Source organism: Nicotiana attenuata, chromosome 7 (assembly GCF_001879085.1).
Source record: "Nicotiana attenuata strain UT chromosome 7, NIATTr2, whole genome shotgun sequence".
Classification (NCBI taxonomy): Eukaryota; Viridiplantae; Streptophyta; class Magnoliopsida; order Solanales; family Solanaceae; genus Nicotiana; species Nicotiana attenuata.
Window position 1 is genome coordinate 8,594,809 of NC_031995.1, and position 10,798 is coordinate 8,605,606.

The following is a 10,798-nucleotide window of genomic DNA, read 5'->3' on the forward strand; positions in this document are numbered from 1 at the left end:
CGAAGGGGACATGAGGTACAACGCCCTGTTCGGGAGGCCATGGATCCACAACACGAGGGCAGTGCCACTACTGGAAAACAGGTCTATGGCATTGGTCAAAAAACCGTTACAAAAGATATGAAAACCGTTGCCATAGATTTATTGGAACGGTACAGCAACCGTTCCACCAGGTCGCGTGCCAATAGAGCAAGAGGAACGGTTCTGGGAACGGTTCACCATATCGTTGCTATAGTACTAGCTATCGCAACGGTTCTTCCTCTATCTGAAGCAACGAGTATTCTTTTCTACTGCAACGGTTAAAAACCGTAGCCATATATTTAATGCAACGGTTTAAATCTGTTACCATAATTTTACTGCAACGGTTGAAAACATCTTAATGCAACGTCTGGAACTTCCTAATGCAATGGTTTATCGTTCGATTTTAGAACGATTTGCAGGACATCAGGACATGTTGGAATGGTTTACATTGTCTATACAAATTGTATTGGTGTCCTATTGCAACGGTTCTAGTAGGCTATTGTAACAATTTATTTGGCACAATAATATAGCCCTGGCTTTAAATAAATAATCACACGCAAAATATTTTTTAATAAACTGAAATTCATATAAATCATAAAATAAAAATATTCATAATCCATATTGTCCAATAAGCTAATAATATCCATAAAAGCAAAATGTTCTAATTAACCCAAGCGCATAAGTTCTAAAGTTCAAGACTTCAAGAGTTAGAGTAAGTTTCAAATGTTGATAACAAAAAATTCCTAAACATCTACAACAATTCAAAATTCTTTAAGTAAGGTCTAGATCTTCAGTGTCTCCATCTCCGTTTTCTTCATTTGCTCCACCTACAAAAGAAAGATAAATAAAGTTAGTACCCTTCAAGGAATGGTTTTATAAAAGTGGGTATGGTCCATGAAAAACTCAAGCATAAAGCATTTTGAAAAGATACAAGTTGATACAAATGAGGAAGCCAAAATTCAATAGCAAAACCAGACTTCTAATTTATGCATTCCGCCACAACCACTAAAAGCAACTAAAGAAAGCCGAAAAAACTGAATAAATAAGTCTATAAGCATATTCTGGAAACAAGGAGGAAAAAAATTCTATTGTTGTCATGAATGCAAGGACGAAAGAAAGAAACTTATGTTAACAGGTATGTTCAACATACATGTAGCCATTTTCTTGCATTCACTTTATTAGAAAAGATAAAGGATAATATAGGCTCCAAGGAAACATGACCAACATAAAGGACTGATCTATGTACTAATTTGCTTTTGAAAGTGATGTATGTTTTCAAGGATCTACAAAGAACCACTGGAAATAAATTATCCATTGCATCACCTAATCACCTCATGTGGTGGAGGATCCAAAGATGAATACGTGAACGGAGAAAACATAGAGCTACCAATTTCTGTATTGCACTGACAATATTTAATAGAAAATCAAGGGAAAAGCAACTAGAACACCCCTGTTTCTGTATTGCGCTGGCAGTTACAATATTCATCACCTAGAAGCAAATTCATTAATACTTTCATAGCAATTATTCTCCAAGAATATCAAGATATAATAATTCACCAACATCTCCTCCAATTAACCCCACCATCACAATACAGAAAACTTCAAAGGGTGTACACTTGATAATCCCAATTTCCAAATCAGAAATCAAATTATTTTGAAGGAAACCGAAGTGAAAATGAAAAAAGGCCCAATATAGTTCAGTATCTTTGGACTTTGACTCAAAATAACATTGTTTCTTTCACATTGAGCACTAATAGTTTTTTAACAAAAAGAACCTTACATGGCATCTCATAATTATTAACAAGCAAGACAAGCGGAAGAGCACGAAACTCAAGAATGCAACAATCGATCTGTTGCACCACTTTATTAAAAAATTATACAACAACAAAGAGCCACCACGGCAACAGAAAAAGAATATTCATCACAATAATAAAGTCGACAATTCAACCACAGAATTACAATGCGACAAAGGGCCGGAAGCAGGATAAAAAAATGAGTAGACTAATCAAACTTCACCAGCTGAAGAAGAACTGACCTTGATTGTTACTCCCAGTAGATAGACCATTGATTACTGCCATCTTCACTTTCTTGTCTGGATTGGTGTAGTACTTGGATTGGTGTAGCAGACTGGTGATAAATTTTAACTTTTGTCTATGCTCTTCAGCTCTTTCTATTCAAAAATGGTGAGGAACTCCCCTATAAAGTCAGCGAAAACATAGGAGACACGAATAACAGAAAGAAGAAGACCACAAAATCAGCAAAATGTACCAGCAGATCCAGTCGAGGCCAAAGAGTATTTGGATTTCATATAAACTGTGAGAAAATTGCATCATAAAATGACTTTGCATCATAAAGGATGAGGAACACTCCTCCACCATACTTTTCCTGAAGTTATTGACCTGCATTTTCTAGGCCAATGCTATTGGATATTTCACTATCATAAAATGACTTTGCGAACACTGCTGTGACAAATAGATTGATAATGAATTATCTAGCGCTTGCACTTTATCTAGATTTTCCCTAACAAGATGATTTATAATTAAATGAAAATCGGACATTTTCAGCAAATCATCAAAAGATATTCAGTTTTACCTTGTAGGCATCAGAATTCCAATATTTATAAAGTTCCCTAAATTGAGACTCCGGAACATCAATCGGCCTTTTCTCCATTAGAAGCTTGTCACTTTCATAGGGTCTAAAATGTTCCTCATATAACTTATTCTTTCTCCAAGCATTCTGAATTGATACAAGAACCCATACTTTCGCAGCTTCAGGAATGTCATATTTTTCCTACAATTTGGTGCAGTTAGGTTAGTGTAAAAAATATGAAATATCATCCACGCCTAATGAATATTGGGAACATCAAACCTTGACGTATTTCCACATATGTTCTTCTGTTGCAAGTTTCCTCCAATTAAACACATTAAGAGGACAAAATGTCGCACTCCTTGCCAATGTGCCGAGGAAGCTACCCAACTCTGTTACAACTTTGTCAGTAGGACCTATGGTTGATTCATCTCATTTAACACAACTTGTTTACATTCTTTACTTCCATGCACGCCTAGCATATGAGTTTTGCCTCTTTTTGTTTTTTCGGCAAAAGGACCTGCAATAATATAAAGCAAGGATAATCACCAAAAGTCACTATTGTTAGTTACTTTGACGACTGAAATTTTATACTCTTGCCTTGTTCCTCAGATTGTTCGTTTGTTTCATGATGGGTAGAATCCCCAAATTGTTCCTGTACCGTTTGTGAAGTACGAGTGGTAGAATCCAGTGACAGTTGCTGCAAATTTTCACGCACTGCTTGTGATGCAAGAGAGGTAGAGTGTGGTGGCAGTTGATGTGCCTCCTCATGTACTGTTTGTGTTGGAGGAGAAGTAGAACGCATAGGCTGTTGCAACAACTGTTCTTGCACTTGAGCTCCTTTGTGGAAGCTGTTTGTCAACTAGATTTAGCTGATGCTTGTGGAACCTTGAACAATATTTTTTTATTTCAACGACGAAACCTTTTGGTTTCGCAAAGATGCAAGTGATCCAGCCGCAATGCAGTTTTTAACTTTTTTATTTTTACTTGAGTGCGCTTCCTGATTCATGACTATTTAAATTCCCGTTAAGTTCAGAAAATGAGTAAAAGATAGGTTAGTAAAGCTTTAACAGGAAGACCAAATATATATAAACTAACAGAACTATTCCAAATAGAAAGTAAATTTTCAAAAAGTAAATGCTGCCTCATATTCTAACTACAGTTCTACAAGCTACAGCTCAATAGCAGCTCTAATGTATACATCAAACATGGAAGAAACTAATTCTACTAGCTCTACAAACTACAACTCAATAGTATAATTTTGCTATTATTAAATTACAACTCAATCTGCTTACTGCTCTTTACTCGGATCGGAATCCAAGATTTATTACCAAAATACTTGTTGCCTTTAGCCACAGAAGCTCAAAGGGCTCTATTTATATCCAAATTTACAGCTTCTAATGAACACTCACAAATAGACCTCTCTTTGAATTCTACTGTTTCAATTTATTTGCTCCCCAATTTCATCCCAACAAATCAAATCAACAACGGCCAAGATTAAACTAATTTTGCTATAGGTATAAAAACAAACTTAGACCCAAACTACCCAGCTTAATAGCTCATGCAACAGGAAATTCAGTGTAACTTTCCAGAGAAATTTAGTTCAGATAAGAATTCACAATAGTTATCGAAAGAAATTTTGACCCACGTTAGCAATACCCAAATAAAAATTAAACCCAAGTAATTTGGGTTCAAAACGTCAACAGAAAGCAAGAAATCATATACACTGCTCACAATAAAGCTTAAAGAAAAAAAAGAATGATTAAAGAAGATAAGGCCGAAAGTGGAAAATAAAAATTACCTGAAGTTGATTTCTCACTGATTTCCTTTTGGGTAAAAAATTTCTCGCGATTGAAATATTTTTTTCACCTGTAATCGCTGCCTTTAAATTATTCCTCTGTTCTTCATCTCATTCAAGTAAAAAAAATGGATTTTGGGTCTTCGGGGATTTTGGGACTTTGGGAATTTGGGAGTTTTGGGTTAGCAATCGATTTGGGTACTTGGGAATTTAGGGTTAGCCACTAAAAAGATATGAGGATTTTTCAAAGTAAAATGGGTATTTGAGAGCTTTGGAGGTGTCGACAGTAATGTGAGTTTTGTGGGGGAGATAGATGGACTCTTTACTTATTATATTTACATTAATAAAATATATAAGAAATAAAAGGAATAGGGGTTATGTTGGCGGCTTTAGCAAAATTCAGGGGGGAAAACGAGGAGGGAACAAATATCCGTTCCGATATTAAATTTTTTTCTAAAAACGTTACTATAAATAGATCTATTGGAACGGTTTATAAATCCGTTCCTATAAAATAGCCTATGGTAACGGTTAAGTGTCAATTGGAACGATTTGGTATCTAAAGTGTGCTGGTTTCATCCAAATGCTATTGTAACGGTTATAACCGTTACAGTACCTATTCTATCGCTACGGTTTTATAACTGTTGCCATAGGCCTATTTTCCGGTAGTGTGCCCTCGACTCTTCACCAAGTATTAAAATTCCCAACACCAAGAGGGATTAAAACGATCTACGGGGAGCAACCGGCCGCATAGGAAATGTTTGCAGTCGAAGAAGTGATTTCGGTATCAACACTGGCAACATCAAAAGAATCGAGTCCGGATACAAAGCAGAAAGCTAAATTGCAATTATCGACACCAGCCACAACCTAATCGAATAAACAGGGGACCGATGAAGATGATGATTACGGAGTTCCCAGATCTTTTATAGTCCCTGATGATTCCGATGCTAAAATATCGACGGTTGAAGAGCTGGAACAGGTCATATTGATCGAACATCTACCCGATCGGAAGGTATACCTGGAAACGAGGTTAACCCCCGAGCTCAGGAAAAAACTCATTCAATTTCTTTTAGCTAATGTAGATTGTTTTGTTTGGTCCCATCTTGATATGGCAGGAATCCCGTCGGAGATTACCACTCACAAGCTAAGCCTGAACCCAAAATTCCACCCGGTCAAACAAAAGAGGAGACCCCAGTCTGAGATCAAACATACTTTCATCAAGGACGAGGTAACTAAACTCCTTAAAATAGGGTCCATTCGAGAAGTTAAATACCCGGAATGGTTAGCAAACGTAGTGGCAGTCCCTAAAAAAGGGAACAAGCTGAGAATATTTGTAGATTATAAGGATTTAAATGAGGTATGCCCAAGGACTCTTTCCCTTTGCCCAACATCGATCGCATGATCGATGCTATGGGTGGCCTCGAGATCCTCAGTTTTCTCGATGCCTACTCCGGGTACAACAAAATATGGATGAACCCGGATGATCAGGAAAAAACCTCCTTCATCACTAAGTATTGCAAATACTGCTATAACGTGATGCCATTTGGGTTAAAAACCGCCGGTGCCATTTACTAACTCCTAGTAAACCGGATGTTCGAAGAACAAACAGGGAAATCCATGGAAGTTTACATTGACGATATGTTGGTTAAGTCCCTGCGAGCAGAGGACCATTTAAAACATTTGCAGGAAACCTTTAGTATATTGAAGAAATACAACATGAAGCTTAATCCGGAGAATTGTGCATTCGGAGTTGGATCAGGTAAATTTCTCGGGTTCATGGTATCCAACCGAGGAATCGAGATCAACCCCGACAAGATCAAAGCTATCGAGGATATCACGGTAGTGGACAATGTGAAGGCCGTGCAAAGGCTAACCAGGCGCATTGCCGCCCTGGGCTATTCATCTCGAGGTCCTCCGACAAGAGCCGCCTACTTTCTCGTTGTTGAAAAAGAAAAACAACTTCTCATGGACCCCGGAATGCCCGCGAGCCTTAGAAGAACACAAGTGGTATCTATCGAGTTCACCATTGTTTCACACGCCAAGGCAAAACAAACACCTATACCTGTACTTCGCAGTTTCGGAGATAGCGGTAAATGGAGTCCTAGTTCGGGAAGAGCAAGGTACGCAATTTCCAATTTACTATGTTAGTAGGACCCTGGATCAGGCCGAAACTAGGTATCCTCACCTAGAAAAATTGGCGCTCGCTTTGCTAAGCGCCTCTAGGAAACTGAAACCATATTTTCAGTACCTTCCTATATGTGTTGTGATTACCTACCCATTGCGAAATACAATGCACAAAACCGAACCTTCGGGATGATTGGCTAAATGGGCCGTAGAAATCAGCGGGTATGATATTGAGTATTGACCCTGGACAACCATTAAATCTCAAATTTTAGCAGATTTTGTGGCTAACTTTATGCCGTCCTTAATACCCGACGTCGAAAGAGAGTTGTTGGTAAGCTCGGGGATGTCTTCGAGAATTTGGACCCTCTTTACGGATGGCGCTTCGAACGCAAAAGGGTTCGGACTTGGCATCGTATTGAAGCCACCCACAGGCAATGTAGTTAGACAATCTATTAGAACTGTGAAAGTGACTAACAACGAGGCCGAATATGAGGCCATGATTGCATGTCTCGAACTAGCCAAAAACTTAGGGGCGGAGGTGATGGTAGCTAAGTGCGAATCCCTTCTTGTGGTGAACCAAGTTAGTGGGATATTCGAAATCAGAGAAGAACAAATGAAAAGGTACCTAGATAAGTTGCAGGTAACATTACATCGGTTCAAAGAGTGGACTTTGCAGCACGTACCTCGAGATCAAAATAGCAAGGCGGATGCCCTTGTGAACTTAGGGTCGTCGGTCGAGGATGAAGAGCTCAACTCGGGGGCAATCGGACAGCTCATGAGGTTGGTAGTGGAAGAAGGTCATGGGGAAATAAAGTCTACAAGCTTGACTTGGGATCGGAGAAACAAGTATGTAGAATATATTAAGACCGGGAAACTGCCCTCAAATCCAAAAGAATCGAGGACCCTGCGCCCAATGGCAACCCGATTCAGCTTGTCCGAATACGGAACCTTGTTAAGAAGAATGTTCGATGGCCCACTAGCAATATGTCTGGGACCAGGAGATACCGAGTACGTTCTGATGGAAGTCGGCACCTGAGGAAATCATTCAGGCGCCGAATCATTCGTTCGAAAGGTAATCAGAGCCAGCTATTATTGGATCGATATGGAAAAAGACGCGAAGGAGTTCGTACGAAAATGTGATGTATGCCAAATACATGCTCCGATAATTCACCAACCTAGGGAGCTGCTGCATTCGGTCTTGTCCCCATGGCCATTCTTGAAGTGGGGAATGGACATCATTGGCCCTCTTCCATGGGCACCCGGTAAGGCTAAAATTATATTGTTTATAATTAACTATTTTTCTAAGTAGGTTGAAGCCTAGGCATACGAGAAGGTCAGGGAGAAGGAAGTCATCGACTTCATTTGGCACCATATCATATGTCGGTTCGGAATGCCATCCGAAATTGTATGTGACAACGGAAAACAATTTATCGGCAGCAAAGTGACCAAATTTTTCGAAGACCATAAGATCAAAAGGATCATGTCAACGCCTTATCACCCTAGTGGGAACTGTCACAACCCTAAACCCGGACCCAGTCGTGATGGCACCTCTCGTGAAGACAAGGCCAGCCGACACACTCCCAATTCATCTCAAGGCAATTAAAATAATAAATACTAGGTCATTAACAGAATAAAATCCCAAAATGAGGTAACAAAACAATTTGCGGAATAAAACACCGCCCGACATCGCGATGTCACCAGTCATGAGCATCTAAAATAATACTACAAGTCTGAAAGTCTACTCCACTACTACATAATTGAAACAGAAGGAGATAAGATAGAGGGAGAATGCACTGGGCTGCGAATCGCCGGGCAGCTACCTAGTGAATCTCCGGAATCTGCTGGACAGCTCTCAAGCCTCGCTTGCAGGACCTGTAGCGCCCGAATCTGCACACAGGGGTGCAGGGAGTAAAGTGAGTAATCCAACTCAGTGAGTAATAACAATAAATGAAGACTGAGCGGTATAAAATCACGTTAAACACGACAATAAGCTATGAGAGGCAGGATAAAAATCAGTAACGCAATTAAATAGTGAAATCCCATAAAGCACCTTATAAGTAGTTAAACAAATAAAGGAAATGTAAGCTAGAAAAGGTAAACACATAAGAACCGCCCTCGGGCACAATAACAACAGAATCAGCCCCTTGGGAAATATCACAGAACAATACCAGCCCTCGGGTTATATCTCATATCACAATGGGTACCTGCGCTCACTAGGGGTGTACAGACTCCGAGAGGGGCCCCTTACGGCCCAAGCGCAATATCAAGCCATCTCGTGGCATCATCAACAGGCTCTCGGCCTCTTATCAATCACAAGCCACCTAGTGGTGTACAATCTCGGCCGTCGGCCTCATTATCATAATCAGTATATCACTGCTGCGGCGTGCAGCCCGACCCAAAAGTATCCTCACAACACAGGCCCTCGGCCTTACTTAGTCAGAATCTCATAAGCCCCTCGGGCAACAGTAAACATGATGCTCAGCTCAAAATATCTTTTAAAATATCATTTAATGGGTTTGAAACAGAGTAAGCATGGCTGAGTTATGAAAACAGTAAAATATAATATGATTATGTGCAAGTATAAAGTCAAAACAGTGAGGAAAATAGCAGTAAATATCCCCTAAGGGTCCAAACAATTGGCACGAAGCCCAAATATGGCATTTAGCCCAAAACATGATAATATCAGATAATTTGCAGTCAAATACGCATTAAAACAGTCGTTCGGGATGGACTAAGTCACAATCCCCAACGGTGCACGACACCACGCTCGTCATCTAGCGTGTGCGTTACCTCATCATAGCCTAACACTGTGTAATCCGGGGTTTCATACCCTCAGGACAACAGTTAAAATCATTACTCACCTCAATCCGGCCCAAACTCTGGCTCGCGATGCCTTTGCCCCTCAAATCGGCCTCCGGATGCTCCAAATCTAAGCAAAACCAGAACGTAACCATTAAAATATGCTAAAGGGACAAATGCCGCTCTAAAATAATCGAAAAACAACGCAAATCCCGAAATTGGCCAAGCCCCGCCCCCGGGCCCACATCTCGGAATCCGACAAAAATAACATCAATAGAATCCGCATCCTCCCACGAGTCTATACATATCAAAAACATCAAAAATGGACTTCAAATGGCCCCTCAAATCCCCACTCAAAGGTCTCTTAATCTCAAGCCCTAATTACCCACTTTTGCTACTGATTTTCCATGGATTTCAAGCCTAATGTGTTAAAATTCATCATAGAAACAAGTTTAGGGTCCAAAAATCTTACCTTCACGAAATCCTCTTGAATTCCCTCTTCAATTAGCTCTCCAAAGCTTTCTCCCGAATGAAATATAGTGAAAACCCACTCAAAATCGCGAAGGGTGAAATTTATATGTTCTGACCCAGCAAAACCGCATCTGCGGTCACACTATCGCATCTGCGGGGCCGCATCTGCGCAAAATCCTCTGCTTCTACGGAATTTCATTAATAGGCAATTTCCGCTTCTGCGGTTGCCTGACCGCACCTGCGGTCATCGCGGATGCGGGGACCAAACCGCACCTGCGACCACTTCTGTGCACCTGTGCTACATAACCGCTTCTGCGGACCTCGCACCTACGGTCCCCAATCCGCAAGTGCGGAAATGACAGGAACAACAAAATCTGCAGCACCACTCAAACTCCAAACTTTCTGACAACCATCCGAAATCACCCCGAGGCCCCCGGGACCTCAACCAAAAGCACTAATACATCATATACCACTACTCAAACTTGTACCAATCTTTAAAACACCTCAAACAACATCGAATCAACCAAATCACATCAAAATCAAGCCTAAGATTCCAAAATCTTCCGAATTACGCTTTTGATCAAAAAGGCCATCAAACCATGTCCGAATGGTCTGAAATTTTGCACACACATCACAAATGACACCACGGACCTACTCTAACTTTCGGAATTCCATTCCGACCCCTATATCAAAATCTCACCTATCAACCGGAGAACGCCAAAATCCCAATTTCGCCAATTCAAGCCTAAACCTTCCACGGACCTCCAAAATGCATTCCGCTCACGCTCCTAAGTCCCAAATCACCTAACGGAGCTAACCAAATCATAAAAATTCCAATCCGAGATCATATACTAACAAGTCAAATCTTGGTCAAACCTTTCAAATTTTAAGCTTCAAACCGAGACTGTTTCTTAAAAATTCATTTCGGTTACCCTGAAAACCAAAACCAACGATTTACACAAGTCATAATACATCACACGGGGTTAGTCATGACCGAGAACTGGC

General features: G+C 40.3%; 1 long non-coding RNA gene across 1 annotated transcript; it reads right to left on the reverse strand.

Annotated features, from left to right (window-relative positions):
- Positions 640–3,123, reverse strand: LOC109228658. Its single transcript, XR_002068415.1, has 3 exons — positions 2,887–3,123; positions 2,054–2,808; positions 640–845 (listed from the first exon to the last, which is right to left on the reverse strand). It is a non-coding gene; the product is annotated as an uncharacterized LOC109228658 (long non-coding RNA).